At 39.3% G+C, this 23,576-nt stretch overlaps 1 pseudogene; it reads right to left on the bottom strand.

Moving 5' to 3' along the window:
• Positions 1–1,165: 1,165 nt before the first annotated feature.
• LOC115835161 lies at positions 1,166–23,223 on the bottom strand (annotated as a pseudogene).
• Positions 23,224–23,576: the final 353 nt, after the last annotated feature.

Genomic DNA, 23,576 nt, shown 5'->3' with positions numbered 1-23,576 from the left:
TACAAAATTTTACAAAATTCTAAAAATTACGTAAATTTTTGGTAGCATGCATTATGCACCAGTTTGGGGCTGCCTGATGAAGTATGGCTACTATTTTAATATTAAACACTGCACCTGAAAATTTCGGCCCTCTATATTAACTGGCACAATGCTGAGGGCTCCTAAGAGATGGCAAATTACCTCTATGCCAGGTTCTTCTATCGGTTCGAACCCCGAGAGTGCACCAACAAACAACACAAGGTGGTGTGGAGCAACACGCTGTTTTTTTTTTTTTTTTTTTTTTTTTTTGGAGACGGAGTCTCGCTCTGTCGCCCAGGCTGGAGTGCAGTGGCGCAATCTCGGCTCACTGCAAGCTCCGCCTCCCAGGTTCATGCCATTCTCCTGCCTCAGCCTCTCCGAGTAGCTGGGACTACAGGCGGCCGCCACCACGCCCGGCTAATTTTTTTTTTTGTATTTTTAGTAGAGACGGGGTTTCACCGTGGTCTCGATCTCCTGACCTCGTGATCCGCCCGCCTCGGCCTCCCAAAGTGCTGGGATTACAAGCGTGAGCCACCGCGCCCGGCCAACACGCTGTTTTTAATTACCGCCTGGGTACCGATGGGCTGAGGCCTAAAATGGCGTCAGCACCAAATGAGGACGGGGCAGGGGTTTTATAGTCTCCTGTAAATAGGCAGTGTCTCAGTCTGATGTAACTGCTAGGCGGTACCCAGATGGCCTCTCTCTTGGTCTTCAGCAGATACGTGTCTTTCGGCCAGCTCTCTTCCTGCTTCTGCTATGTTGCTGATGCACACTGCTGGCGCAAGTGGCCTTGCGCCTTGGCACCGGGCCTGAGGAGGGAGGAGTTATCCATTCCCTTAAAGCTTTCATGCCCCAGGGTGAATCTTTCAATCTAAAGTGAAAAGTCTGTGATGTAGTGTCTCCAAATTTGAGGAGAGGGGGACATGGGTACGAGGGGTAGGCAGGGTAAAAGGATTTTAAAATAATAGGGCTTAGGAGTGTATACTTTAGGATAACTACTATAACTTGCTTGTCTATCCTTGACCCTAACCTTGAATAACTGCATGTTCGTGCAAAATACAATTTCTACTCCGTAGAAAAAGGAGCAGTCTGTTAGGAAGAGCATATTAGGGGAAGACGTAAAGACATCTCTATCATAAATGTGATTTTACCTGTTGAGTTTTTTGGATGCATCACTATAGGCTATTTCGACCTTCTTACCATGGGGACAGGTATTGGTAAATTCATCCCTTCTATATGCATTAGTTAGATAGCTCCATATGCCAGTCATTCTTTCTGGAATATCAAAGTTGTGATATTTTTTGGCCACCACCTTGACAATATGCAGTTTGGGCAGCAGGTCGGCTAATGTCATTTCATTGCCAACCGGAAATTTACGTATAGAAAATGTAATGTCCTCCCTACTATTTTTATCAATTTCATCAGGGAGAGGATTAGATTTTTCATTTTTTTTTTTTTTTTTTTTTTTTTTTTTTTTTTTTTTTGAATCTTCTTCCAGGTGGAGTGAGTGGCAATTCCTCATGTACCCCCCCCCCCCCCCCCCCCCCTCTCCCCCCCCCCCCCGCTATTTTGTATTTTAGTAGAGGGTTCAGTTTCATTCTGTGATCTGTCAAGTGTCAGGTGCAGGGTTTTCAAGAGACTCTTCACCAGTGCTTCATTAGCCTCTGGCCTTGAATTCTTGATATATGCAGAGAATTTGGCGAAGACGTCCATTCCAGCAGTATTTGATTCTGCGTGTTTTGGTGAAAGCTCTAAGTACTTGGGAGGGCATAAGATGTCTTCAAGAAATTCCTCGATCTTATTTACATCTGTTTTGACCTCATTGTTGAAAGTTATAAATGGTGGGTGGGTCCTGAGGGGCAAGTTTTGCAGGTCTGCAGGCCTCCTTTTCAGGTCAGCAATTGTAACACTGAATACAACTCCTTTGAGCCAAAGAATCATGAAGAGCCTCTGGGAAAGGGGTCAGTTTCCTGTCCTTTCACCATCAGTGCCAGCCTTGATGAAGAGCTTGACGAGGGGCTCTGTCCTCCTCCTTCAGCCTGTTCAGTAAAGCCCATTCAGCAACATCGACAAGGCCATGGCCTACTCAGCTGGGCTCCTGGAACGGCGGTGGCTGCCTCTGTTCCAGGGCTGCTCTGGTTGCTGGCTCCTGCCATGCTGCTCACTGGACAGTCCTCATATATGTTTCTGAATTGTGGGAGGTGTGGCATCAGGATAGATTCCTAGAGGTATGATTCCCATGTTGAAAGGTAACATTTGCTTCCTTGCAGGCTCTCCAATAAGAGTGTGCTGTCACATTTTAAAATTTATACCAATCTGATAGCTGAGAACTGGTATCTCAGTGTTGCCTTAATGTGCATGTCTCTAATGATAAGTGGCTTTGAACATGTGTTTGTGTATTCGAGGACTAGTTTTATATCTTTGCTTGGAAAATTGTTTATTCATATATTTTTCCAAAAATACTATTTTCAACAGAACAGACCATCTAGGAAAGCAGATTAAACTCAAGAAGAATAGTTTTGAATAAGTTTAACATTGACCAGTTCAAAGATGATGGACATTTCACTCTCAAAACAAGTCAACATATAGGGTAAGTCCACATTACATTTTTAGATTGTAAGTAATCTTATACATACAGTGATATAATGGTTGTATCATCCTCAGACTCAGATAAGTGAGGTTCCTGTTTTGGGTTTCACATTTTACAAGGCTCAGAGGTGGCCCTCCTCCTGCCATGTCCCTCTCTGTAGAGTAAGTATTCCATGGACCAAGAAGAGAAGTCACCCAGAACTGGTAAACCCTTATAGACTCACACCTAGTATATGAGATCTTGCAATTCTCTGCCCAAATGGTCCTGAGTTGGCTTCCAGGGCTGGGGTGAGCCTGTTTCTTGAATTCATTCCTTCAAAGGTAGATGATGATAGGCCTCATGGGTAGCAAAAGAATGGCTGTTTGAAGGGAATGGGGTGGAATGAGCTTAGATATGTGGCTATGGTGTGCACCCAAGTACACATAAGGCCCCTTTGTTGTGTGGGGTGGAGCCTGGATTGGGAAGAGGATGGAAGGTGGCTGTGAGCTGGGGCCCTCAGACTTGTATCTATTCCCAGGACTTGTAAATGTTAGTGGCAGTCCTATATATTGAAGTAATCTTTTAAAAGTGCATGCTTAAAAAGAATTCTTTATTCACATATCTGAGAAAATTGATAATATAGAGACACCTCCAAGTCCTGAAATATGAAATGTGTAAGACCAAATAGAAATCATTTGAAAAAGTTGGAGGGCAAGTACTGCCTCATCTAGAGCAAGTTTTAGTTAGAGCAAGAACTTGAAGAGAATGTTGAGAGAAAAGGATGAGGATAAAGATTTTGCGGATGACTGACCTTTGTTCCAGAGGGCACAATGAAGGAGTTTCAAGTGAGGAAAGGGCATAGGATATGGGGTCAAATAGGGCATCTATGAAGTCAAAAGGTGAGTTAAATGTAAGAAATTAATGATTAATTTGGAGTGCTGGGCTTTCTATGGCAGTTTTAATAGCTTTATTGAGATATAATTCACATATAACATTTATCTATTAAAATATATAGTTCAATGGTTTGTAAATAGCATATTCACAGAGTCATGCAATCACTAACATAATCTAATTTTAAAATGTTTTCATTGCTCCAAAAAGAAACCTGGTACCCATTAGTAGTCATTCCATATCCTGCTACCTTCTAGCCTCAGGCAAGCACTAATCTACTTTCTATCTCTGTAGAATTGCCTATTTTGGAAAATATATAAATGGAATAATGTGTGTTTTTTGTGACTGGCTTCTATTGCTTAGCATGTTTTCAAGGCTCATCTATGTTGTGGCATATGTCAGGTTTTGTTATTGCTATTTGTGATTGCTGAATAATATTTTGTAGTATGGATATACCACATTTTGTTTATCCATTCATAAACTGATGGGCATTTAGATGGTTTTCACTTTTTGGCTGTTATGAATAATGCAGCATTGAACATTTATGTGTACATTTTAATGAGGACATCTGTTTTCATTTCTCTTGGGTACATGCCTAGTGGTGGAATTGATTGGCCATGTAGTAAATGTTATATAAATGTGCAAAATATAGACTGGTTATATTGACCCTGTATTAGTCCGTTTTCACAGTGCTATAAATAACTCCCTGAGACTGGGTAATTTATAAACAAAAGAAGTTTAATTGACTCACACTTCTGCATAGCTGGGAAGGCCTCAGGAAACTTACAATCATGGCAGAAGGCAAATGGGAAGCAAGGCACGTCTTACATGGTGGCAGGAAAGAGAGTGAGTGCAGGGGAAACTGCCACTTTTAAAATCATCAGACCTCTTGAGAACTTTCACATTATTGCAAGAGCATTATGGGGGAAACTCTCTATGATCCAATCATCTCCCTTCCAGGCCTTCCCTAACAGGTGGAATTAAAATTCAAGATGAGATTTGGATGGGGACACAGAGCCAAACCATATCATCTGCCCCTCCCACCTCCCAAATCTCATGTCCTTTTTACATTTCAAAACCAATCATGCCTTCCCAAAAGTCCCCCAAAGTCTTAATTCATTCCAGCATTAACTCGAACGTCCAAATCCAAAGTCTCATCTGAGAAAAGGCAAGTCCCTTACGCCTATGAGCCTGTAAAATCAAAAGCAAATTACTTACTTCCAAGATACAGTGGGGGTACAGGCATTGGGTAAATGTTTCCATTAGAAATGGGAGAAATTGGTCAAAACAAAGGGGCCGCAGGCCCCATGCAATTGTGAAACCTGGCTGGGCAGTCATTAAATTTCCTTTGACTCCATGTCTCACATACAGGGCACACTGATGTAAGAGGTGGGCTCCCACAGCTTTGGGAAGCTCCACCCCTGTGGCTTTGCAGAGTACTGCCCCACTCCTGGCTGCTTTCATGGGCTGGCATTGAGTGTTGGCGGCTTTTCCAGGCACACAGTGAAAGCTGTCAGTGGATTTACCTTTCTGGGTTCTGGAGGACAGTGGCCCTCTTCTCACAGCTCTGCTATGCAGTGCCCCATTGGGGACTCCATGTGGGAGCTCCAACCCCACATTTCCCTTTCACACTGCCCTAGCAGAGGTTCTCCGTAAGGACACTACTTCTACAGCAGACTTTTGCCTGAACATCCAGACATTTCCATATATCCTCTGAAATCTAGGTGGAGGTTCCCAAACCTCAACTCTTGTCTTCTACACATGTGCAGGCCCAATACCACATAGAAGCCACCAAGGCTTAGGGCTTGCACCCTCTAAAGCAGTGTCCCAAGCTGTACCTTGGCCCCTTTTAGCCACAGCTGCAGCAGCTGGGATGCAGGGTGCCATGTCCCAGGGCTGCACAGAGCAGTGGGTCCCTGGGCCCTGCCCAGGACATCATTTTTCTCTCCTAGGCCTCTGGGCCTGTGATGGGAGGGGCTGCTGCAAAGGTCTCTGACATGTGCTGGAGACACTTTCCCTATAGTCTTGACTATTAACATTCAGCTCCTTGTTACTTATGCAAGTTTCTGCAGCCTGCTTGAATTCCTCCTCAGAAAATTGGTTTTTCTTTTCTATCACATGGTCAGTTTGCAAATTTTCCAAACATTTACACTCTGCTTCTCTTTTAAACATATATTCCAATTTCAAACCATCTTTGTGTGAGCACATGTAACTGTACACTTTCAGGAAAAATCATGTCACACCTTGAATGCTCTGCTGCTTAGAAATTTCTTCTGCCAGTTACCCTAAATCATCTCTCTCAAGTTCAAAATTCCCATAGATCTCTAGGACGTGGGCAAAATGCTGCCAGTCTCTTTGCTAAAGCATAGCAAGAGTCACCTTTACTCCACTTTCCAACAAGTTCCTCATCTTCATCTGAGACCCTCAGCCTGGAGTTCATTGTCCATATCACTATCAGCATTTTGGTCAAAGCCGTTCAACAAGTCTCTGGGAAGTTCCAAACTTTCCCACACCTTCCTGTCTTCTTCTGATCCCTCCAAACTGTTCCAACCTCTGCCCATTACTCAGTTCCAAAGACACTTCCCCTTTTTTAGGTTATCTTTATAGCAGTGCCCCACTCCTGGTACCAATTTCTGTATTAGTCCATTTTCACACTGCTATAGAGACCTCCCTGAGACTGGGTAATTTATAAACAAAAGAGGTTTAATTGATTTACAGTTTTGCATAACTGGGGAGGCCTCAGGAGACTTACAGTCATGGCAGAAGGTGAATGGGAAACAAGGCACGTCTTATATGGTGGCAGGAAAGAGAGTGAGTGCAGGGAAACTGCCACTTTTCAAACCATCAGATCTTGTGAGTGAGAACTCCCTCAGTATCACAAGAATAGCATGGGGGAAAACCACCTCCATGATCCATTCACCTCCCGCCAGATCTCTCTGTTGACATGTGGGGATTATAATTCAAGATGAGATTTGGGTGGGGATACAGAGCCAAATCATATCAGAACTTATGTTGTTTAAATCTTAACAGGCACCCATTAGGTCAAAAGCCCTTTAGTGCCAAAGTAAAATTTTTATACATCCAATTGTTTTAAATATAACCCGTGTCAGCAGACTTAGCCATTTAGAGACTGCCTGCTTTGCATACTTTGTAAAACTGTACCTAATATCTGTTAGCTATAGGTAAGATAAACCCTGTGGCTATAAAGGACTTCAAGTTTTTGCTGCCCTGCAGAGTTCTCTGATCCAGCAATTCCCTGCAGTGTTGTGCAGTGATGTTATTTAGACCCAAATCTTCTTGATCTCCTTCTCCCCTAGAGAGCTTCCCTCACCCTTCTCTTCTGGGTGGTAGCCCACAGGCCTTTGCTTTTGAAAAGCTTCGTACCATGCAGGGCTTCCCTCACATGCAAACCTGTCAAAAACACCACCTAAATAAAGCTTGTGTGTGCTGCTACTACTGTGGTTGTATCTTGTGGTTATATTTTTATCATGGATCAGCACTGAAATGATTAAGCCAGGAATAGTAACTCTATGTTTAACATTTTGAGGAATTGTGAAACTATTTTTTAAAATGCATGAACCATTTTGTAATCCCACCAGTATTGTATAAGGGTTTCATTTTCTCCACATCTTTGCTAACACTTATTATTGTCTTTCTGATTGTAGCCATCATACTGGGTATAAAATGGTATCTTATTGTAGTATTGATGCTCATTTCTTTAATATTTAATGATGTTCAGCATCTTTTAGTGTCTTTACTGGCCATTTGTTTATTTTCTTTGGAAAAATGTCTATTCAAATATTTTTCTTATTTTAATATTGGTTTATGTATTTTTATTACTGAATTGTAAAGGTTCTTTGTATATTCTGGCTACATATACTGTATTAGATATATGCTTTGCAAATATTTTCCCCCATTCTGTACTTTGTCTTTTTACTTTCTTGATGGTGTCCTTTGGAGCACAAAAGTTTTCAATTGTTATAATGTCCAATTTATCTTTTTTTTCCTTTTACTTCTTTTTATTTTGATGTCTTATATCAGAAGCCATTTCCTATCCCATCATCATGATGGTTTACTCCAATTTTTTCTTGTGGTAGGTATTATTTCATATGCTTGGGTGTGATTTACTTTTTGTTAATTTTGTGATGTAGTGTGAGTTCCAAATTCATTATTTATGTGGATTTGTCCAAGTATCACTTGTTGGAAAGACTATTCTTTCTTCGGTGATTTGTCCAGCCAACTCTGTTGAGAATCAATTGCCCATAAATGGGAAAGCTTATTTCTGGCTCTTAATTCTATCCATTGTTTTATATGTACATTCTTATGTCATTACCACCCTGTTCTGATTACTGTATTTTTATAGTAAATTTTAAACTCAGGAAGTACGAGTCCTCCAACATTGTTCTTCTTTGGCTTTTATGATTCCCATTTAATTTCATGTGCATTTTGGGATTAGCATGTCTATGTCTACAAAGAAAAGGCAACTGGAATTTTGATAGCAATTGCTTTGAATCTGTAGATGAATTTGACAACCGTACTAGGTCATATTCACAGGGGCCAGGGTTTAGGACTTTAACATGTCTTTTGAGAAGACACAATTCAACTCATAACAAGAAATATTGTCATATCAATATTTTTCTATGGATATGTGATGTTTTTCCATTTATTTAGATATTCTTTTATTTCTTTCACCAGTTTTGTATTTTCAGTGTACAAGTCTTGCACTTGTTTTGTTAAATTTATTCCAAAATATTTTATTCTTTTTGATGCTACTATAAATTATATTTTCTTAATTTTCAGATTGTCCATTGCTAATATATAGATATACAATTTATTATTGTATATTTATCTTATATTTTGCTACATTGTTGCACTCATTTATAAGTTATAACAATTTTTTCTATGGATTCCTTAGGATTCTGTATGAAAGGTCACATCACCTGCAAATGGAGATAGTTTTACTATTTTCTTTTCTTTCTTTTTTTTTTTTTTTTTTTTTTTTTTAGTAGAGGCAGGGTTTCACCATGTTGCCATGTTGGCCAGGCTGGTCTTGAACTCCGGACCTCAGGTGATCCTCCCACCTCGGCCTCCCAAAGTGCTGGGATTACAGGCGTGAGCCACCGATCACACTTTTCTTTTTCTTGCCTAGATTTCGTGGCTAGAATCTCAAGTACAATGTTGAATGCAAGTGGCAAAAGTGGACATCCTTGCTTCTTTCTTATTTTTGGAGGAAGGCGTTCAATCCTCTGTTGTTAAGTATGACGTTAGCTGTGGAGTTTTTGGTAGATGTTTTTTCATCAGGTTAAAGATATTTTTACTTGGTATTAATTCTTTAAATGTTCTGGATAATTAATCTGGAGCTGGGCATTTCTTTATAGAAAGCTTCAAGATCGTTAACACAATATCTTTACTTGTCATAAATCTACTCTAATTACACATTTCTTCGTGTGTCTGTTCCTGTATTTTGTGTCTCTCCAGGATATGGTCCATTTTATCTGTTATCTAATTAATGTTTTGAAAAACATTTGTTTCTAGGATTCCCTTATAATCCTTTATATTCTTTAAGGGGGTAGATATATTCCTTCTTTCATTCCTGGTTTTTGAAATTTGAATCTTCTCTCTTTTTCTTGGTCAGCCTAAGCTAAAGATTTGTCAATTTTGCTGCTCTTGTCAGTGAACTAGCTTTTGGTTTCATTAATTTTCTTGATTTTTCATCTCTGCTCTATTGCATTTATTTCAGCTCTAAGTTTTGTCTTCTTTCTGCTTGCTTTGAATTTATTTGCTTTTCTTTTTTAGTTTTATAATGTGGAAAGTGAGATTACTGATTTAAGATCTTTCTTTCTTTTGGATATTGGCATTAGCATCTATATATTTCCCTTCAATAACTGATGCTACATCTCAAAAGTTTTGGTAGTTTGAGTTTCATTTTCATTTACTTCAGAATATTTTCTAATTTCTCTTGTAATTTCTTCTTTGACCCACTGGTTATTTAATAGTGTGTTTTTGATTTTCAAAACTGAATTTTCCCAAAACCTTAGGTTGTTGATTTCTCATTTAATTGATTTAGGTCAGTGAACACACTGTATTATTTCAATATATTGAGGCTGGTGTTATGGATTAGCACATAATCTATCTTGAAGAATGTTTTACATGATTTTGAGGAAAAGTGTGTGCTGCTTCTGTTGGGTAAAATGTTCTATAAGTATCTGTTCAGTTTAGTTGTTTTATAGCATTGTTCAGGTCTTTTGTTACCTTCTTGATCATTGGCCTATGTGTTTTATGCATTACCAAAAGCAAGGTATTGAAGTCCCCAGCTATTATTGTTGAATTTTCTATTTCTCTCTTCAGTTCTGTATATTTTGCCTCATATATTTTGGGGCACTGTTATTAGGTACATACGTTTATTGTAATTGTTATTTCTTCCTGATGACTTCATCCTTTTATCATTATAAGATGTCATTAGTTTCTTTTAACAATTTTTGTCTTAAAGTCTATTTTGCCTGATCTTATTCTAAAAGCCCATCTTTTTGTTACCCCTTGTGTGATAGCATGGTAATACTTTCCATCTTTTCCCATTCAACTTATTTGGGTCTTTGATCTAAAGTGTGTCTCTAGATCATGGGTTTGAATTTTACATTTTTATTTATTTTTATTTTCTTTAATCTTTCCTTCAATTAGAATATTTAATCCATTTATATTTAATAAAATTACTGGTACACTAGAATATATTTCTTCCATTTTGTTATTTGTTTTCTGTATCTCATCTTTTTTATTTCTCTATTCCTTGATTACTGTCATCTTTTGTATTGAATAGATATTTTTAGTATAATGTTTTTAGTATCACTTTAATTTCTTTGTTGCTTATTTTACTATATTTTTTGTTATTTTCTTAGAAGTTGGTCTGGATATTACAATTAGTATTTCAATGTAAAATAATTTAATTCAGATTAATAGTGTGTTAATCTCAATAGGATACCAAGTATGATTTAGTGGTCAGCCAATGATCAGTAGAAGATTTTAATTTTTGTGGGTACATGGTAGATGTGTATATTTATGGGGTACATGAGATGTTTTGAAACAGGAATGCAATGTGAAATAGTCACATCATGGAGACCGGGGTATCCATCCACTCAAGCATTTATCCTTTGAGTTACAAACCAATTATACTCTTTAAGTTATTTCAAATGTACAATTAGCTTATTATTGACTATAGTCACCCTGTTGTGCTGTCAAATAGTAGGTCTTATTTATTCTAACTTTTTTTGAACCCGTTAACCGTCCTCCCCTCCCCTGAAGCTCCCCTCTATACATCCCAGTCTTTGGTAACCATTCTTCACTCTCTATGTCCATGAGTTCAATTGTTTTGACTTTTAGATCCCACAAATAAGTGAGAACATGTGATGTTTGTCTTTCTGTGCCAGACTTTTTTTAATTATAATGATCTGTTACATCCATATTATTGCAAATGACTGAATCTTATTCTTTTTATGGCTGAGTAGTACTCCATGGTGTGTATGTACCACATTTTCTTTCCCATTTATCTGTTAATGGACACTTAGGTTGCTTCCCAACCTTTGCTATTGTGAACAGTGCTGCAACAAATATGAGTGTGCAGATATGTCTTCGATATACTGATTTCCTTTTTGGGGGGTATATACCCAGTAGTGGGATTGTTGGATCATATGGTAGCTCTATTTTTAGTTTTTTTGAGGAATCTCTAAGCTGTTCTCCATATTGGTTGTATTAATTTACATTCCCACTGACTGTGTACAAGGGTCCCCTTTTCTCCACATCCCCTCCAGCATTTGTTATTGCCTGTCATCTGGGTATAAGCCATTTTAATTGAGGTGGCTGAGATGATATCTCATTGTAGTTTGGATTTGCATTTATCTGATGATAAGTGATATTGAGCACCTTTTCATATGCCTGTTTGCCATTTGTATGTCTTTCTTTTGAGAAATGTCTATTCAAATCTTTTGTCCATTTTTAATTGGATTATTAGATGTTTTTCTATAGAGTTGTTTGAGCTCCTTATATATTCTGGTTATTAATCCTTGTCAGATAGGTAGTTTGCAAATATATTCTTCCATTCTGTGGGTTGTTTCTTCACTTTGTTCATTGTATCTTTTGTTGCGCGGAAGCTTTTTAACTTGATGTGAAACATTTTGTTTTGGTTGCCTGTGCTTGTGGGGTATTGCTTAATAAATTTTTGCCCAGACCAATGACTTGAGGATTATCCCCAATGTTTTCTTGTAACAGTTTCATGGTTTGAAGTCTTGGATTTAGGTCTTTAACCCATTTTGATTTGATTTTTTTATAGTCTGGCTAAAGATTTGTCAATGTTGCTTAATATTTTTTAAAAAACCCTTTTTGTTTCATTGATGTTTGTATTGTTTTTTATTTCATTTATGCTTTGATCTTTATTAATTTTTTCTTCTACTAATTTTGGGTTCAGTTTACTCTTGCTTTTCTACTTCTTTAAGATGCATTGATAGATTGTTTATTTGAAGGTTTTCCTCTATTTTGATGTAGCACTTATAGCTAAACTTCCCTCTTAGTACTGCTTTTGCTGTTTAGGTTTTGGTATGTTGTGTTTCCATCATCATTTGTTTCAAAAATTTTTCAGATTTCTTCTTAATTTCTTCACTAATCCACTGGTCATTCAGGAGCATTTTGTTTAATTTTCATGTATTTGGATAGTTTCCAAAATTCCTCTTGTTTTTAATTTCTAGTTTTATTTTATTGTGACCAAATAAGATGATTAATATTATTTAAAATTTTTTGAGTGTTGTAAGTCTTGTTTTGTGACCTAACTTAATGGTCTATCCTTGAGATTGATCCATATGCTGATGAAAAGAATGTGTATTCTGCAGCTCTTGAATTAAATGTTCTGTAAATATCTGTTAGACCAATTTGGTCTATAGTATAGATTAAGTCTGATGTTTCTTTGTTGGGTTTCTTTCTGGAAGACCTGTCCAATGCTGAAAGTGAGGTGTTGAAATCTCCAGCTATATTGCATTGGGGCCTATGTCTCTCCACCATGATTGTTAAGTTTCCTGAGGCCTCCCCAGCCATGCAGAACTGTGAGTCAATTAAACCTCTTTCCTTTATAAATGACCCAGTCTTGGGCAGTCCTTTATAGCAGTATGAAAATGGACTAATAAACCATTGTATGTTTTTTGGTTTGATGTTACCATGAGGTTTGCAAATACTATCTTATAACCCATTATTTTAACGTGTTAACAACACTGTTTAAATAAACAAACATGCAAAAAGAAAACTAATAAAAACTCTGCATCTTCTATTCATCCTCCCACCTTTTAATTTTTTATTGTTTCTATTTATATCTTATTTTACCAACTATGTCTTAAAAACTTGTTGTAGTTATTATTTTTGATTGGTCCATTGTTATGTCTTTCTACTTAGTATGAGCATAGTGTACACACCACAGTTACAGTGTTGTCATATTTTGTGTTTTTCTGTGTACTTACTATTACCAGTGAGTTTTATACCTTCACGTGATTACTAATTGCTCATTAATATCCTTTTCTTTCTCACTGAAGTACTCTCTTAAACATTTATTCTAGGGCAAGATCTCTTAAATCAGCTTGTGGTTAATGCTGCCTGGCCTGGGACTCACCCATCAGAGTAGTGGGTTCCCCTCTGGTCAAGGACAGGTCAGGAAATGCCATCTAAGGGTCAAGTCTTGGAATTGAGGACTCCAAGAGCCTGCTTGGTGATCTACCCCACTGTGGCCATGCTGGTACCTAAAATGCAAGACTAAGTCCCCTTTACTAGTCCCTCTGCTTTTCTCAAGCAGAAGGAATTTTGCTCCATAGCATCAGATCAAGTAATGTGCTGAGTCTCACCTGATGCCAGCAAGTCTTGGAGGCTCACCCAAGACCCTCGATGTAATACCTGGGTATCACTGCTGGTTATTCAGGGCCCAAGGGCCCTTCAGTTAGCAGGTGATGAGTGCTGCCATAACTGGGTCTTTTCTTTCAAGGCATTTGGTTCCCTCTGGCCCAGGGTCTGTCTAGAAATGTCATCTGGGGGCTAGGGTCTAGAACAGGGGCCTTACAACTCTGACCAGTGCCCTATCCTGCTGTGGCTGAGCTGGTATCCAAGATGCAAGACAAAGTCCTCCGCACTCTTCCCTCTCCTCCTCAAGTGAAAGGATGTGTCTCTTTTGAGCTGTGAGCTGCGCAGCCTGGGGTTAGGGGAGGGGTGATGCCAGCATTTCCTTGCCTACACCAGCTGGTGTCTCAGTGCGTCTTTGCCCCCTACCAGGCCACCGTCTCTGGGCCTAGTTCAGCACTAGGACTCACCTAATAGTTGACGATTTTATGGTCTAGACTGCCTTGCAAGTTTACTTGGAGACACAGAACACCGTAGCCTTCGGTGGCGAGGTTTGTGGGAACTCATGTTCTGTCTGCTGGAACAGGTGATTCTGCTCTGGGTGGGGCTGATTTACATGCTCCCTTTGTGGGTGGGTGTCAGTTGAGTTTGGTCCCATTTTCCTTTTCGCTCTAACAGGATAGCGCAGAGTTCAGTGCCTCACAATTGGTATATTCTCCTCCCCTAGCACCCAGAGATGCTCTCAGCAACCCCCTGCCATGGCCAGGGGTGGGGGAGGAGGGGCATCGGTGATTCAGGACTCTTTTCTGTCTCTTCAGTGCCTCTTTCAGCAATATGACGTTAAAACCAGGTACTATGAGTGCTCACCTAATTTTGGTTCTTATGAAGGTGTTTGTTTGTTTTGTTTTGTTTTTCTGTGTAGATTGTTGTTAAATTGGTGTCCTTGTGGAAGGAACAATTGGTGGAGCCTTATATTCTACCATCTTGCTCTGCCTCCAAGCACATTTCAGTAAGTTTTAAAGACAATTTTAGCCCTCAGTTTCTGTCTTCTCAAGAGCCCAAGTTCAGGCAGGGGTGATGACAGAATTTTCCTTTCCCAGGTCTTTCTGGGCATATATACAACCTTGCACATGCAAACATCCTTTCAGATCCCCAGGAATATATTGAAGTTTTTTTTTTTTCTTTTGGAGCCGGAGTCTCGTTCTATCACCCAGGCTGGAGTGCAGTGGCACAATCTCGGCTCACTGCAAGCTCCGCCTCCCGGGTTCACGCCATTCTGCTGCCTCAGCCTTCCGAGTAGCTGGGACTACAGGTGCCTGCCACCACGCCTGGCTAATTTTTTTTGTATTTTTAGTAGAGATGGAGTTTCACCGTGTTAGCCAGGATGGTCTTGATCTCCTGACCTCGTGATCTGCCCGCCTCAGCCTCCCAAAGTGCTGGGATTACAGGCATGAGCCACTGTGCCCAGCCTGAAGTTTTTAAAACTTCCTTATGCTCACCTTGTTTTCCAGGTGCTGCTTTTAAATTATGGCTAGGCTTTTGTTTGCACCAACTGCCTTCACAGCTTAAGGCAGCTGCAATGTTGTCAGTAAATTGTTATTGTTTTGGCAATGCCCTGGGAGTAGGGCTTTTGAGAATTTCAGCTGAGCTGGACTCTGAGTTAAGTCAAATAGCAACAACACCCCAGGAATAGAGATTTTGTGAGTAGCTGGAAGTTGAGACAAAATATTGACTATGCTATGGAAATGCTGCTTTTAATGGAGTGCCAAACAGGGTCAATCTTGTCTGTTAGTTCTGAGATTGCTTGTTTTTCATCAGGCTATCAGGCCACTGAGCTTGGGAAGGAGGAGTGATGGAAGTAGCCACATGTCAAAATATCAAAGACCCCACTGTCTTACCAAGGTTCAGTAATTTTTTTTGCATATATGTTTTTTTCAGTGTGCTCTCTGGCTTTGTTTAATTTTAAGATTTCAAAAATGGTTAATTTTAGTTTTCTCAGCATTTTTACTGTTTTGCAAGAGACTAGTCCACCACCGAGGTGTTCACTCCCTCATTCCAGAAGTTGATTATTTCTATAGCAATTAATATAAGCAGACAAAAATGGCATTATGTCATTAGTCCTGATAATTCCAAGGCAAAATAAATAAAGAAATAAAGAAATAAACAAACAAGTAAAATGGTTGAGAGGCTCCAAATGTCAAGTGTCAAGGGGATGAGAAGAACTTTCCCAGAGCCAGAAACAGTTCTAAGACCTCTATCTGACCACAGCTGATGAAGACATGGAGGCTTGCAGATAGAATTATCTCTAAGATAAAGGAAGGGTGGTAGTTATTTACATGGTTTAAGCATCCATGGATAAGGGGATTTCTAGGTCAGTCTACCAACCCCTCGTTAAACTTTAATGCCTTTCGATTTGGAGTGGTAGTGGGATGAAAGAGATAGATGCCTGCAAATGTCTTATTTAGTATCATCTTATTCCAATGTTTAATATATTATGATGCTCTAGAACTTGGGCAGAAAATTACCAACCGGTGGAAATTGGTGTTCCAGATTGGTTGGTAGATGCCTCCTCCTCTGTTTTATCTCCAGGCACATTAAATGTGAACAAAGCTAGTATAAGTAGAAAGGGATTATTTTGGGCATCCAGGCAAGTTGCCTAAAACTGCAATAAATTGTCAGGAATATGGTATTGGCTAAGAACGCATTTTTCACCTTATAATCAGGGAAGGTATACTAGGAATATTTGACTGCAGTTAATTATATATTGTATTGGTAGAATCTAACATGGAAAAGTCAGATGGCTTCCTTAGGGATAGGGAAGCCTCTTTTAAAACTTAGGAAGTGGGTATATACAGGGTCTTAAGACAATGATGATCTCATGATTGATCATGCCAAAGTAGGCTTCTCTTTACCTTGTTGTGAACTGTGTCCAAGCCTAGGGCATTCCCTGTTATGCTATATTTCCCCTCTCCCATCCCATATTTTGATCTTAGAACAGGTTATAATTATGCTTTGGAGTCATATGTCAGGTTCATTACAGTGGTATAAAATATTTTATCAATACATAGATAACAAAAAATGGGGGGGCTTCATTCTAAAGGATGTATTTCATCTTGGGAATGTCTCAATAAAATTATTATAAAATTAAAAGCCAGTGAGATTAAAAAGCTCTATGGCTGCATCAGCTTTGCTCTTGAAATCAAATTTGCTCCTAGGCAGAGCAAATTTACTGTAAGAATCTGAAACTTCAGAGTTTGACAAAAGGAAGGGCTTCAGTAGGAAACACAGTCTCAGAGAAAAAAGGGTGTTTTTCTCTTGCAGACAATTCCGGGGGGTGAGAAACAGAAAGAAAAGGATGGCATGCCAATAAGAGAAACAGATTACATTTCTTTTGGAGGAGGACCTAGGTTGTATCTGCTTGAAAGGGGTAAAGGAAGAATAGAGGTAAATTAAATACTGTATAATTTTCCATGAATAGAGAACAAGTGGTAGAAATGCATGTTTCCGTTGCTATTAAAATAGCAAAAAATACCCAAGACTGGGAAAATTAAAACATGAAGGCAAGACAAGGCAAGGAGCACACAAATACACATTAGCCTTCATTTTGCCCTTGAAGGGAATGGCTTCTGAAGCATCAGCTGCTGCAGTTCAATTCGGTTTAGGTGTCTGTTGACGGCCACTCTCTGGCTGGATCAAACATGGGGTCAAAGGAAAAATTTTCCTAATGATGCAGTGTCAAAGACAAAACAAAAATGTGAAGATGAATCTCTAAATTTAATGTTTTATTTGGGAAAAATAATTGCAATTTGGGGTATACATGCAGACCGGGTGGTCTTTGGTATGTCTGAAGAACAAAGAGAAGGTTAGAGGTTTTATGAAAAAGGTAAATGTTAGGTATTGCCCTTTGAAATAGTTCATTGGTACTAGTAAAGGTTTGGTGGGCTTGCAGGCTTCAACTTGGAGCAATGATGGTGGAAAAATTAGTCCTAGAGTTGTAACAAGTTATCCTGGAAGCGATAGATAAAACTGATTTTAGGTTACAACAAGCAGTTTTAGCAGTCAGGCTTGCAGAAAACTACATTCTTGGAACAATGTTTTGTATTCAGGGTACTCTTTTAGTTGAGTGCAACAAGAGTGATCCAATTCATAAGATCAACTTTCATAACAGCATACATATGCTCACAAAATAAGGGATGAGCATATTTACCTTTACTAGTGCCAATGAACTGTTTTGAAACCAGAGCAGGAGGTTGGGTCAGCAGGACAAAAATACTTTGGTTAGCAATATGGCTCTGTGTTGCCACCGAAATCTCATAGCAAACTGTGATCCTCACTGCTGGAGCAGGCTCCTGGTGGTAGGTGATTGGATCGTGGAAGTGGCCTTCCCCCTTGCTGTTCTGGTGATGGTGAGTGCTCACAAGATCTAGTTGTTTAGAAGTGTGTAGCACTTGCCCCTTCTCCCTCTCTCTCTCCTGCCAGGCATGTGAAGATGTGCCTGCTTTCCCTTCACCTTATGCCATGATTATAAGTTTCTGAGCCATGCTTCCTGTACAGCCTGTGGAACCATAAGCCAATTAAACCTCTTTTCTTTATAAATTACCCAGTCTCAGGTAGTTATTTATAGCATTGTGAGAATGAACTAATATAGTTATCATCCTGGTTGAAATATAAACACAGAGTAAAGGGCTGAACTGTAAGAAATACTAAATCATAGACTTTGCCTGAGAGTTTTGGAGTACTCTTCTCAAAATAGAGCTTCTAAGTAGACCTCTGCACCATCTGGCTTTATAGTGCTAGGAACTCAGGGAGTCAAAATAAAATAGAAGTGAAGGTAACTTAAATATATAGGCTGTTCCCCATTATAAACATGTGATCAATCTGGTGATTTCAGCTTCTTCCATTTAACATTTATATTATTGTGTTTCAGAAGACAGGAGTACTTTGAATGCCATCCTCTAATAAAGGAGGAACCATGTATAGGTGTGTCATCCAAAGGACCACAAGGATGGCTAAATAGAAAGAAGAGCTTTATTGGTGATATCAGTTTGCAAGTAGGGAAGAGACAGCCCCTGGTGTGAATCAAAGGTGCTCTGTCTCCAAAGAGGAAAAGGAGGAATTAGCTTTTATGCCTCATGGGGTCTGTATTACACAATAGAGTCATACATATTCAGCAGGTTTGAGGGAATATCTGTACATATTTATGAAGGAAGCTGAGTGCATACACAATGAATAAACATATATGTAACATACATCCCATGCTCACTTTGGGGCGGGGTTTTAGCATTAAAATGAAGTAGAATTTGGCTCCATATATGAAAAGGTAAACTATAGGATGCAAATACAGCTTGTGTACAGTCTCCATAAGCTGGCTGAAAACTGGCTTGCAGTCTGTGGTTGTTTATCAGGAAAGACTGTTTGTCCTTTGTCCAATACAAGTTGTAGTGGCCTGGGTCATAAATCAGTTAGGAAGGGTATGACATTTTGCCTGATAGCTCCTATTGTTAGGCAGTTCAGCATGAGTGTGGTTTTTTTGTTGCTGTAGAAATTCAGGGAGTTGCCATGCCAGTTGAGCCCTGGGCCCTTGGCCAGTAGGTAACTTTTTTTTTCCTTAACCTTAGAATCTATCTTAGTTGATGCAGGGACATCGATTTAGATCTTTGAAATTGCAGATGGGTGGTCTTCTCCTAAAGATATAGAAAGCATAGTATCATGATTTACTCTTTTATTTCTTTATTTTTTCCTGTTCTTCCAGATAATACTACATTTCTGTTATGGTTTGTAGCCGGTAACAATGTGTCTTTAGATTATGAAGTGTGTTGGTTTATTGGTTAGGATGATTTTGGCTACAAGTAACAGAAGACCACAACTCAAAATAGCTTATTCAATAAGAAAGATATATTTTCTGATAAATAAGAAATCTGGAGATAGAAGTCTCAATGTTGGTTTGTGCAGAGCTCAGTGATGTAAACAAGAGCCCAACTTCTTTCCTTCTCTCTATTCCTCTATCATGGTGGATTGTGTACTGTGAATAACTTAGTGAAGTTGGAAGTATGTTTCTAAGAGTTTCTTTCCCTCTGTAGTTCTAGACTAGGGTTGACCTCAAGATAAATTTGCATGAGATTTGGATGTGAGAGATGAAGCAGCAGCCACTATACTTAGAAGCTGCTGCTTTTGGTTGTGCACATTGTCTCGATCTGCCAGCTCACATTATTGGCATGGAATGGCACACAGCTTCTCCAACACTCATGATATCTCTTCCTTCAGCTTCCCTGAGCCTTGGGACAGATGTGTGTGCATCTCTCTGGTGAAGGGCCCGACCTTCTATAGGTCATGCACAAAACCAAATTTGGATGCTATGAGAGACAGATGCAGATTTCAGTTTGTTTTCATGGATTCCAGTGTTGGCTTTGCTTTTTCTCACTTCACTTCCAGCTTTTCCTTTTAAATGATTACCTGTAGTGACTTCAAACCCACCACCAGATGCAGAAGCAATAACTTTCCATGGATCTCTTCACCAGCTCCCTTTTATGATCTCTGGTTAATTACTTCTCTGTGATCCCCTAACAATTCCTTTCTGGATGTTTATTTCCCCTGCTTCTCCTAGAATTGAGGAACATCTAATTCCTATAATAAATTATCTGTTCTATATCACTCATACAAGTTTTACTTCTCTGAGTGAACCTCTACTGACACAGCCATCACCAGTATCATGGTTAGCCCCCCTCATAGTTACAAGTCAGCCACCTCAGAATCAGGTAGCACATAGAAACATGATAACACATAGTAGGAGAAATATGACTGGGGTTTGGATTCATATCTTCGAAATCACTCGGTTTCATAGAGAAGGCTGGATATTGGAACAAATTCAGAGGCTTTCCAACAAGAAGGAAAGAGTTAATAATTATTGGGGAGGCTACCAGTAGAACTGCCAGTGCTTTATAAAAGGCTATGAAAGTGGAACTGGTACTTGATAACTTCTAGATGTCCTTTGGATGTTGAAGTTTTCAGAATATAGGACACATGAGAAATTTGGAATTAGATTCTGAAAGAGCTATATCCGTTCCAGCAGAAGATGGTGTGGGCTGTTGAGGGTGATAAAGAAGGAAAGCAAATCACCTAGGCATCCAAGTATGGATGTTGTGGCTAGAATGAAAAAAAAATATAACAAAATTACGCAGAGAAGATTTTGAAACTTTACTTGGGAATTTAATGTCCTCAGTGGATAAAATATTTTAGTTAAGGATTTTTTTCACACTTTTGAAAAAAGAAAATGGAGCTTCCATTTTTAGAATGTTTATTCTGTGTGTTGAAATTTAATGTCAGGGGTTTATATTTTACTAATTTTGGGCAACTGTGTAGTGCGTAGATTTTCTTATGTTTAGAGTCATCCTGAGTTGTTATATTGGACAACAGAGCTAGGTATGCTTCAAGATAGAAATAGATGATGGATTGAATTTTCAGCCTAGCTGATAGTGTGGCCTTCAAATTAACTTAATAATTTTGTAGACCAGTACTGAGCTCCCATCTCACCGCTGCCCAGAGGATGTACATAAGGAACAGCAGCACTGAGGAGGTAACCACGTGGTGGTCAGGCAGGATTGACTCTGCAGCTCCTCCCTAGTGGGGCAGCCTTTACCATGATTGGTCATAGACTTGGCTCTTGTGCATTTCTGGATATGGATCTGACTGTAGGAGATGCATACATTTCTATACATCTACCTATTGTCCTTCCTGCTCCACCTCTTCCTTCTCAAGAGAAGAGGATTTGCTAAGATGATGTCTGAGCCATGTTTGCAGAATGGATTCACCTTAGCATACTGACATTTTGGGTCAAAACTGCATTGTTGTGGGAGCTGTCCTGTGATTGGTAGGGTGTTTTGCAGCATTCCTGGACTATACTTATAGCTTCTGGTGTTAGTAAGTAGATGATGTTCTCATCTTCTTACCCAGCAGCCAGAACTCTAGTGTTGGAGATCATTGCCAGATTCTCTTGTACATATGGGTAGCCAATGAGATATAAGCAGAAATCAGTGGTCTGAGCTGCCAGAACAAGGCTTCAAAGGAAATAGTAGGGATATGACTAGATAACAGTAGTATCCCTGCCCAAGTCAGGGCATCAAAGATGTCTCAAGACATTGCCACATGTCCCCTAGAAGGCAAAACCACCCCTTGGTGAGAACCACTGAATGAAAGGCACATGGGCTTCTGTGTCTGTTTATCTTTTGCTCTATTTGTTAAGACTGTGGGGCTAAGTCAAGAGGCCCTGGAGTCCTGGCTACTTTTTTTTCTCTATAGAGGAGACTTGTAGTTGTTCATCTAATAGACATTCTCATCTTCTTACTCAGAAGCCAGAACTCTAGTGTTGGACATTATTCCCGGATTTCCTAGCAGATATGGGTAGCCAGCCAGATATAAGCAGAAATCATTGTTCTGGGCTGTCAGGACAGGTCTTCAAAGGAAATAGTTAGCTACAAATGGTGTTTTGTCCTTCCCCCATCCTCCTTATTCCTGGGTGTAACGTGAATGTGTTGACTAGAGTTGCAAAAGACATGTTGTTAACATGAGGTGCTCTGGAAGATCGAAGCTAATGATAACAATAGTGAAGCAAATAGTTACAAATAGCTCCCCTAACAGCCCTGGATGATTACCACTGTATTATATGCTATGATAGAAAAATCAAAACTCATACTTTTGTATACAGGTGATATAGAAAAGAAAGCTTGGAGGATTCTATGTGAGGTTTTATGTCTAGATGAGAAGTGTTGTCAACAATTTCTACCCTCTTTCCATTAACTAGAATGGCTTCTATGGCTGCCCCTGTCTGCAAAGGAGGCTGGAAAAGCTAGTGTGGCTATATAAGGAAGAAGAGGCAATGAGTTTTATGAGATTTTTAGGTTGCATTGTGTTTCTCCATGTGTTAGTCTGTTCTTCACGCTGCTAGTAAAGACACACCTGAGACTGGGTAATTTATAAAGGAAAGAGGTTTAATGGACTCACAGTTCCACGTGGCTGGGGGGCTTCACAATCATGGCAGAAGATAAAGGAGGAGCAAAATGACATCTTACATAGTGGCAGGCAAGAGAGCATATGCAAGGGAACTCCCATTTATAAAACCATCAGATCTTGTGAGACTTAATTCACTACCACAAGAACAGTATGGAGGAACAGCCTCCGTGATTCAATTATCTCCACCTGGCCCTGCTTTTGACACATGAGAATTATTACAATTCAATGGGAGATTTGGGTGAGGACACATCTAAACCGTATCACTCCAAAAGATACAGTATATGGAAATTCTAATCTCTAGTGCTTCAGAATATGACCTTATTGGATATAGATTATTACAGATGTAATTGGTTAAGATAAGGTCATGCTGGAGTAGGGCAAGTTTTTAATTCAATGACTGATGTCCTTAAAATGACTGATGTGATGACAGTGGGAGACTGGGGAGTTGCATCTACAAGGATACATCAAGGAGTGCCGGCAAACACCAGAAGCTAGAAGAGGCAAGGAAAGATTCTATTCTACAGGTTTTAGAGGGAGTGTGGCCCTGCTTACATATTGACTTTAAACTTTTATCCTCCAGAACAATTTGTCAATACATTTCTATTTTTATACCTCACCTAGTTTGTGGTATTTTATTACAACAGCCCTAGGAAACTAATACAGTGAGTACTTAGCCAATCTTGAGGACAATGCATTTTTTTTTTTTTTTTTTTTTTTGGTCAATGTGCTCCAAGAGCTATTTAAACATAGGCAATAGGATAGACTGATTAGAAAATGGAAGTTATAAGACTGAGATAGGAGTATATCAGCATTGGAGGTGGCCTCACTTCCTCACCTTCCAGACAAATGCGGTTCCTCTCTTCCATGTTCTCACATAACATGTTGCTCCTTCAAGGACACATGAGATCCAAGTAAGGCTCACCTGAGACACATCTACTCTCCAGGTTCCTGGCCATACAGAATTCTGTGTGTGGAAAATTATAGAACCAATATTATAAGAACAGAGGCTGTAACCTCTGAATGTACTAAGCAAATAAACATGACCATAAAAACAAAGATAAAAACAAAACTCTGTAATACCCTGTGATGTCTTCATGAGAATCACTGCTCATGAGTTTCATAACAGTCAGTAAGACACACATGACTCCTTTACTCAGGAAGCTTGTTGTGAAAACAATTTGAAAGATAAATTCCTATTTCAATGGAAAAAATAATAATGAACCAAAACCACATA

This window comes from Nomascus leucogenys, chromosome 5 (assembly GCF_006542625.1).
Source record: "Nomascus leucogenys isolate Asia chromosome 5, Asia_NLE_v1, whole genome shotgun sequence".
Taxonomy (NCBI): Eukaryota; Metazoa; Chordata; class Mammalia; order Primates; family Hylobatidae; genus Nomascus; species Nomascus leucogenys.
Note: the sequence above shows the minus strand (reverse complement) of the source record. Positions and strands in the feature narration are given on the sequence as shown.